Here is an 8,529-nt window from a genome sequence, read left to right as displayed (position 1 = left end):
TAATATTTTTTGGCAATTAGCTTCCAGACAGCTGTGCATATTGGCAAAGAAAGCACTTCAGTGTGCGTACCCGTTGGCAAACAAAGCACAATAAGAACCAAATCTTAATTTTATGATATTAGAAAAGTGTATAAGTCCTCCCATGATTGAGCTTTCTGCTGGCTTCGTCAGGTACTGTAAAAGTGGATATTTTCGCGCGACTAATTTTTCGCGCTAGGCCGGGTCAGAAGAGTTTCGCGTGTTTTTAATTCCGCGGAATCAAGACATCACGCACAGGAACGTATGGCAAGCAAAAATATTCGCGTGTTTTTATTTTCGCGCTAGTTTCTGGTTGCGCGAAATGCGCGAAAATTTCAACACCGCGAAAATTTCCACTTTTACAGTAGTTGTCCAAAAAGCTTCACCTTCAATTTTGAAACATCTATTCGTCTCGGTATTGCATTGCAGAATCAAGTTTTAGAAGACTCTGTACAATACTGTATGTTGAGTTGTATTTGGTTAGGCTAGCTGCTGTAAGTGGCACGGACAGTTGTTCACACACATTTTTTTCCCTTTTGGTGTGTAATAAATGCATGGTTTACTAGGATTATCACAGCTACACAGATTAGATGGTGCCACAAATAGAGGCTGAATTACATTGTGTCCATTACATTATGTCCATTTTATGTACAAATAAAAAAAGATAAACAGTTGATGCCCACAGAGTTGTATTGTATTTGTAGTATACTGAACGGGATTCTGTTTGTTTTTTTAAAACTCCTTTGAACAGATTTAAGCACTTGATCCATTCTCAGCGAACACAATATCAGGGAATGCAAGTGATTGAAGATAGAAGATTAGGCGTACAAAGTACAAAATCCACAGAGGTGATCAAGTATAATGTTGTGTACACGTACATTTGTCTCCTAGAAAGAAATTAGGAGAAAAAAAGAAGTGTGGAGCGAGTTCATGTTATGTCATTTTAGTGTCGGTTTTGATGTAGCCATAAGCACCCTGGCTCCTGCTTGCATAGAGTCTTGTCTAGGATGAGTCAATGCAGATGAGGGAACAAATTCCCATGTTGCCTGAGATAACAGAATTTGTTTATACAGGGCTTAATTCAATATTTCATGCATTACGGAGAAGTAGCCTAAGTGGTCATGTGACTGTGCAAAACACATGGAGGAACACTCGGATCATAATTCAATTATGAGAAGAAAATGATCTGGTGTTAAGTGCATTAACATGAGACGAAATAACATGATAGGTCAAAATACAGCCACTGCTACTTGACGAACTTTGTAGATGACGTCTCCAGAACTTTTTGATCCAGCTTCTTAATTGCTAAGATTTGAGAGTTTTAGAGTGTGGATAAAAGGCACTAACCTTTCAGCAGAGGTTAAAAGGTTTGATTTAGTTTCACTGATTTTTTTTTTTCATGTTGCATTTGCACAAAGAATATTAGTTTCTGTTTCCTATGTGAAATCCCATTGTTTTCAGTAGATTGAACATGTTTTGAGTGGGAAATGACTACTTGCCCACAAAGATATCACATCCTGCATCACAACAAGTAAATTCCTCATGATCTGCTAATCAAGGAAACATTTTAAGATAATCTGTGAGGTCAATGCTAGATGATGTTGAAGATAAGCTATCTGAAATAATGTACACATTTTTGCATGAGGCACAAATTTACAGTCCAAGCAATTTAGAATTTAGACTTCCTTATACTGTACCTGATATATTGCGTAGGCATGGTTATGCAAATGCAAGTATATGGAGACATGCGGGAAATCTGAACCCTATTGGATTTATAAGCACATCATTATGTAATCAGTGGTACTGAGACATGATGAGATGTATGTGGGCCTACAGTAGGCAGCATGCATGCTGCATTTACATTCACTTTTACACGGCTTTGATAATTTTGTAACAGCTGCAGTGAGCGGACACACCCAAGAAAAATATATGCGTACAGAAAAAGGACATTCACAGAGTTTATTTGAACTCCATAAATGTAGGGAATAGAATTAATTTCTGTAAATTTTTGAGGAAATTGACCATAAATGAAGAGGGTATTTTGTGCACCTCTAAAGGTGCTCTTCCATATTGCAAAGTTAATGTCTAGGGTAATGATACACTTTGATGCCAACCCAATTTGGCTTGAGGCTATGATAACACAGAACAGTCAGTAGCAACTGACAGTGCAGCACATAATTATGTCAAGGTGTGTGACACAATCACACTCATGATGTCCAGGACTCCAACATGTGGTGCCTTTTGGATGAAAGTTGCTGGTACCTTGTACAAAATTTCATCATTGCAAGAAGATTTTCCCGATCCAGATTTTCCAACTAGTATACCTTTGGCACAACTCGCTTGATATAGTGAGCTACTTTTGGAACCACGCGATCAAGATTTTGCTGGAGAAACAATATTTTATCTTTTTTCACCTGCTTCATTTGTTGCAATGAGATTAAAAGAACGCGAGAAAAATTATCCATTTGCCAAAACACCCATCAAAGATTCATAACCAAGCTTTTTACACATTTTTACACAGACATGGATATATTACATACACAAATGAACATACAGCGTACACACATGACATCGCACACAGAGCAGAGTGTCAAAACTCACTGTGCAGTATACCAACATCTCTATCATAGCATGCGGAACGCGCTATATGAGATATTACTCATGTGATCATAGGGAAGGGTGTGACGGATGTTCTTTGGCTATGATTAGTGGATGCTTGCCACTTCACTTTCATATGGATGGTTGGAATCCATAGAAAGTTTGACATCCAAAATGAGTTAAATGTCCCCCCCCCCCTCCATCTCACTCTCTCTATCTATCTATCTCTCTTTCTGCACACCATGTGTTTATACCTGCAGATTCACAAATAAACCGATAAAATGATAATTTGTATTGAATAATATGGTAGTTTCAAGGTGAGTTTGCAAGCATGTATGTTTACTTAAATACAAACATGCTCATAAGACAGTTTTCTCTTCCACAAATCGGCATTAATTAGTGATCATCCATAGTCCTTCCCATGTTCAGTTTGAAGGTGTGAATTGCAATAAAATTTTGTTTTGAGAAACTTTGCTAGGTTCTGAGTACCTCATATTAACAGGATTTGCCTGTACATATACATGTATGCATAATTATGTGTGTCGTATATATATATATATATATATATATATATATATATATATATATATATATACAGGTGTGTATATTTGATTGTTTTTAATGTATTCATTTATTTATGCTGTGAGAAGGCAGTTGAGCGTGGTCAAAAAGAGCTTTTCATTCGCCGATGTCTCTTCCACAGAAAGTGAAAGTGAATATAATGTAAAATTTATCCCTTACATGATCTACCATGGATATTGCTGCATGCCTGATTAAGATCATGCAAGTTGGATGTGACTGAGATCCTGTACAGCGTATTTCCAGTCTTGTAGCACTGGCAAGACAATTGGGTTTTCGTTTTTAAACCTTTTACAAGCTGTTATTGAAGAGCCACACATCAGAGATGAAGGTTATATCCAGGCAGCTGCCCTGGCTGTAAAATTTGTAAATAGAAAACTAATGGATGATGATTTTCTTCTATCTGACAAGTATTTTGACTTCCTCTTCTCTCTCTCTCTCTCTTTGTTTTTGTTTTTGTTTAGTGGCATATGTAACTTTCCTGGAGTGCCGACAAGTTTCCATGCTGTGTTGCTTACACCTATAAATGACTAATAATGCATTGATAAATGGTAGCGGGAAGATCACAGTAGGGATTTTTCCACCAGAGTGATCTGTATGCGGCTAAAAATTCATTTATTCATGAAAAAAAAAAGTCCACATGTGGCTTAGAGGGAAGCATATTAAGGTTTTAACCTTTTCCCCTTTCCACACCCACCCCTCCCCCCAAACTCACCAATGATAGGATTTAAGATGTCTGGTTCACATTCGTTGTTGTCTGTGATGATGTGTAGGCCCCCTATTTGGTGTTTTTGGTGTGTGTTTCGCAGAAGATTTGTCCTCTTTTGAAAATGGAAATGACCAGATTTTTTATTCTTTCAAAATCTGAGCCACAAGATAATGCCCTCTGCCAACCACACAATGGTATGTACAGTATTTGACTGCAAATGTAGAGAAGTTTGAAAGTAGAGGCCCATATGTTATAGTAGGATGCAAACTGTGCATGGCAAATATCAGCTTAGGGTAATCTTTACAGAGAAACATCTCAGTCATTGTCTGGAAGTTCTTTTCTTTTCTTTTCTTTTTTTTTTGGGGGGTGGTGGTGGATGGGAGTCATGATTGTTAGAGAGCATTCCAGTCTCCTGACAAAAGAGAATCTAGACTTTATCATGCAAAGACTGGTGATTAGCACCTTAATTTCCCTATCAGATATAAGACCACCATGGAGCTGGCCTTTCTGAGCTGTATAGAAAGTTTTTCTCTTCTTTTTTAAGGGGTTTTGCCAAACCTCTCAAATATTTGTAGGTTAGGTCCATAAAATGGTAATATTGCTCCTAATCAGAAATATTGGCTAAAACTATCATGTGACTATTCCTTTATTTTTTTGCCTAAGGACCCAAACTTTCTTTTTACCTGCAGTTAGTATACTGTTTTATGAAACAAGTAATGCATACTACTTGGTAGTAGATAATGCATATTACTTGGTCAGACATTAATGAAATCAGGCATCCACCCTCTGTAACTTTAAACAGTCTGAATTATACTTGACTTTGCCTTGTGTGTTCAGAATGTTTCGAAGATGTTATCGGACGTATAATTCTTACTAACTTCTTGTGTGGAAAAGTGAGCAAAGAAAATGGGATTCCATCGGGATTCGAACCCGAGACCTCCGGATTGCTAGACCGGTGCTCTACCGACTGAGCTATAGAAAGCCCTAGTACAGTGTTCGTCCCAGAAACCCTTAATTCTCAATGCTCGAATGGTCAGAAGCTATAGCAGTGTGTTTGTGTGTAACACACACGCACACACTTGAACCTGGCATAAACCCGAAGGATAATTCAACTTGGGGATAAATGCGAGGGATCACATGCAGTGATGCAGCTTTTTGAGTTTGTAACAAATAAAGACAGAATAAACTGACCAGAAAGAATATAAATTATTAGTGGAAAAGTGAGCAAAGAAAATGGGATTCCATCGGGATTCGAACCCGAGACCTCCGGATTGCTAGACCGGTGCTCTACCGACTGAGCTATAGAAAGCCCTAGTACAGTGTTCGTCCCAGAAACCCTTAATTCTCAATGCTCGAATGGTCAGAAGCTATAGCAGTGTGTTTGTGTGTAACACACACGCACACACTTGAACCTGGCATAAACCCGAAGGATAATTCAACTTGGGGATAAATGCGAGGGATCACATGCAGTGATGCAGCTTTTTGAGTTTGTAACAAATAAAGACAGAATAAACTGACCAGAAAGAATATAAATTATTAGTGGAAAAGTGAGCAAAGAAAATGGGATTCCATCGGGATTCGAACCCGAGACCTCCGGATTGCTAGACCGGTGCTCTACCGACTGAGCTATAGAAAGCCCTAGTACAGTGTTCGTCCCAGAAACCCTTAATTCTCAATGCTCGAATGGTCAGAAGCTATAGCAGTGTGTTTGTGTGTAACACACACGCACACACTTGAACCTGGCATAAACCCGAAGGATAATTCAACTTGGGGATAAATGCGAGGGATCACATGCAGTGATGCAGCTTTTTGAGTTTGTAACAAATAAAGACAGAATAAACTGACCAGAAAGAATATAAATTATTAGTGGAAAAGTGAGCAAAGAAAATGGGATTCCATCGGGATTCGAACCCGAGACCTCCGGATTGCTAGACCGGTGCTCTACCGACTGAGCTATAGAAAGCCCTAGTACAGTGTTCGTCCCAGAAACCCTTAATTCTCAATGCTCGAATGGTCAGAAGCTATAGCAGTGTGTTTGTGTGTAACACACACGCACACACTTGAACCTGGCATAAACCCGAAGGATAATTCAACTTGGGGATAAATGCGAGGGATCACATGCAGTGATGCAGCTTTTTGAGTTTGTAACAAATAAAGACAGAATAAACTGACCAGAAAGAATATAAATTATTAGTGGAAAAGTGAGCAAAGAAAATGGGATTCCATCGGGATTCGAACCCGAGACCTCCGGATTGCTAGACCGGTGCTCTACCGACTGAGCTATAGAAAGCCCTAGTACAGTGTTCGTCCCAGAAACCCTTAATTCTCAATGCTCGAATGGTCAGAAGCTATAGCAGTGTGTTTGTGTGTAACACCATTCGAGCATTGAGAATTAAGGGTTTCTGGGACGAACACTGTACTAGGGCTTTCTGTAGCTCAGTCGGTAGAGCAACGGTCTAGCAATCCGGAGGTCTCGGGTTCGAATCCCGATGGAATCCCATTTTCTTTGCTCACTTTTCCACTAATAATTTATATTCTTTCTGGTCAGTTTATTCTGTCTTTATTTGTTACAAACTCAAAAAGCTGCATCACTGCATGTGATCCCTCGCATTTATCCCCAAGTTGAATTATCCTTCGGGTTTATGCCAGGTTCAAGTGTGTGCGTGTGTGTTACACACAAACACACTGCTATAGCTTCTGACCATTCGAGCATTGAGAATTAAGGGTTTCTGGGACGAACACTATACTAGGGCTTTCTATAGCTCAGTCGGTAGAGCACCGGTCTAGCAATCCGGAGGTCTCGGGTTCGAATCCCGATGGAATCCCATTTTCTTTGCTCACTTTTCCACTAATAATTTATATTCTTTCTGGTCAGTTTATTCTGTCTTTATTTGTTACAAACTCAAAAAGCTGCATCACTGCATGTGATCCCTCGCATTTATCCCCAAGTTGAATTATCCTTCGGGTTTATGCCAGGTTCAAGTGTGTGCGTGTGTGTTACACACAAACACACTGCTATAGCTTCTGACCATTCGAGCATTGAGAATTAAGGGTTTCTGGGACGAACACTGTACTAGGGCTTTCTATAGCTCAGTCGGTAGAGCACCGGTCTAGCAATCCGGAGGTCTCGGGTTCGAATCCCGATGGAATCCCATTTTCTTTGCTCACTTTTCCACTAATAATTTATATTCTTTCTGGTCAGTTTATTCTGTCTTTATTTGTTACAAACTCAAAAAGCTGCATCACTGCATGTGATCCCTCGCATTTATCCCCAAGTTGAATTATCCTTCGGGTTTATGCCAGGTTCAAGTGTGTGCGTGTGTGTTACACACAAACACACTGCTATAGCTTCTGACCATTCGAGCATTGAGAATTAAGGGTTTCTGGGACGAACACTGTACTAGGGCTTTCTATAGCTCAGTCGGTAGAGCACCGGTCTAGCAATCCGGAGGTCTCGGGTTCGAATCCCGATGGAATCCCATTTTCTTTGCTCACTTTTCCACTAATAATTTATATTCTTTCTGGTCAGTTTATTCTGTCTTTATTTGTTACAAACTCAAAAAGCTGCATCACTGCATGTGATCCCTCGCATTTATCCCCAAGTTGAATTATCCTTCGGGTTTATGCCAGGTTCAAGTGTGTGCGTGTGTGTTACACACAAACACACTGCTATAGCTTCTGACCATTCGAGCATTGAGAATTAAGGGTTTCTGGGACGAACACTGTACTAGGGCTTTCTATAGCTCAGTCGGTAGAGCACCGGTCTAGCAATCCGGAGGTCTCGGGTTCGAATCCCGATGGAATCCCATTTTCTTTGCTCACTTTTCCACTAATAATTTATATTCTTTCTGGTCAGTTTATTCTGTCTTTATTTGTTACAAACTCAAAAAGCTGCATCACTGCATGTGATCCCTCGCATTTATCCCCAAGTTGAATTATCCTTCGGGTTTATGCCAGGTTCAAGTGTGTGCGTGTGTGTTACACACAAACACACTGCTATAGCTTCTGACCATTCGAGCATTGAGAATTAAGGGTTTCTGGGACGAACACTGTACTAGGGCTTTCTATAGCTCAGTCGGTAGAGCACCGGTCTAGCAATCCGGAGGTCTCGGGTTCGAATCCCGATGGAATCCCATTTTCTTTGCTCACTTTTCCACTAATAATTAGGTGATCCGAGTATCCTCTCGGATCACCTTCTGTATCTGTACTGAATCTTTCTTCTTTGTTTCTTTATTTCTCCTCAAAAGTTGTGCAGAGGTTAGCTCAGAAAGTGTATTGCCTCTCAATGTCAAACTTATACCATATATGTATCATGTCGCAAAGACGACAGCGCAAGTAAAATCATAGTGATCAGTCGACCGTGACGTCACTATGACGTCATTATATGAAAACACATTTTCATGCATATCTCATTAATGGAACAGAATATTTCAATGAAATTTACGTCACATATATTTCAAGTCATGCGAATTCTACTCATATTCTCAAAATTCATTTTTATCTCAAAACGTGCGCGTACGCGCGCGTTGAAATATTTGTATGCTCAAATCGAGCTCAAAATTTTTTTGCACACGTTTCAGACCATTTGGAGCATTTTTTGAAAAATTGAAAAAATTGGACGGACG

Source organism: Diadema setosum, chromosome 1 (genome assembly GCF_964275005.1).
Source record: "Diadema setosum chromosome 1, eeDiaSeto1, whole genome shotgun sequence".
Taxonomy (NCBI): Eukaryota; Metazoa; Echinodermata; class Echinoidea; order Diadematoida; family Diadematidae; genus Diadema; species Diadema setosum.
The sequence above is the reverse complement of the archived record's forward strand: the minus strand, read 5'-3'. Positions refer to the sequence as shown.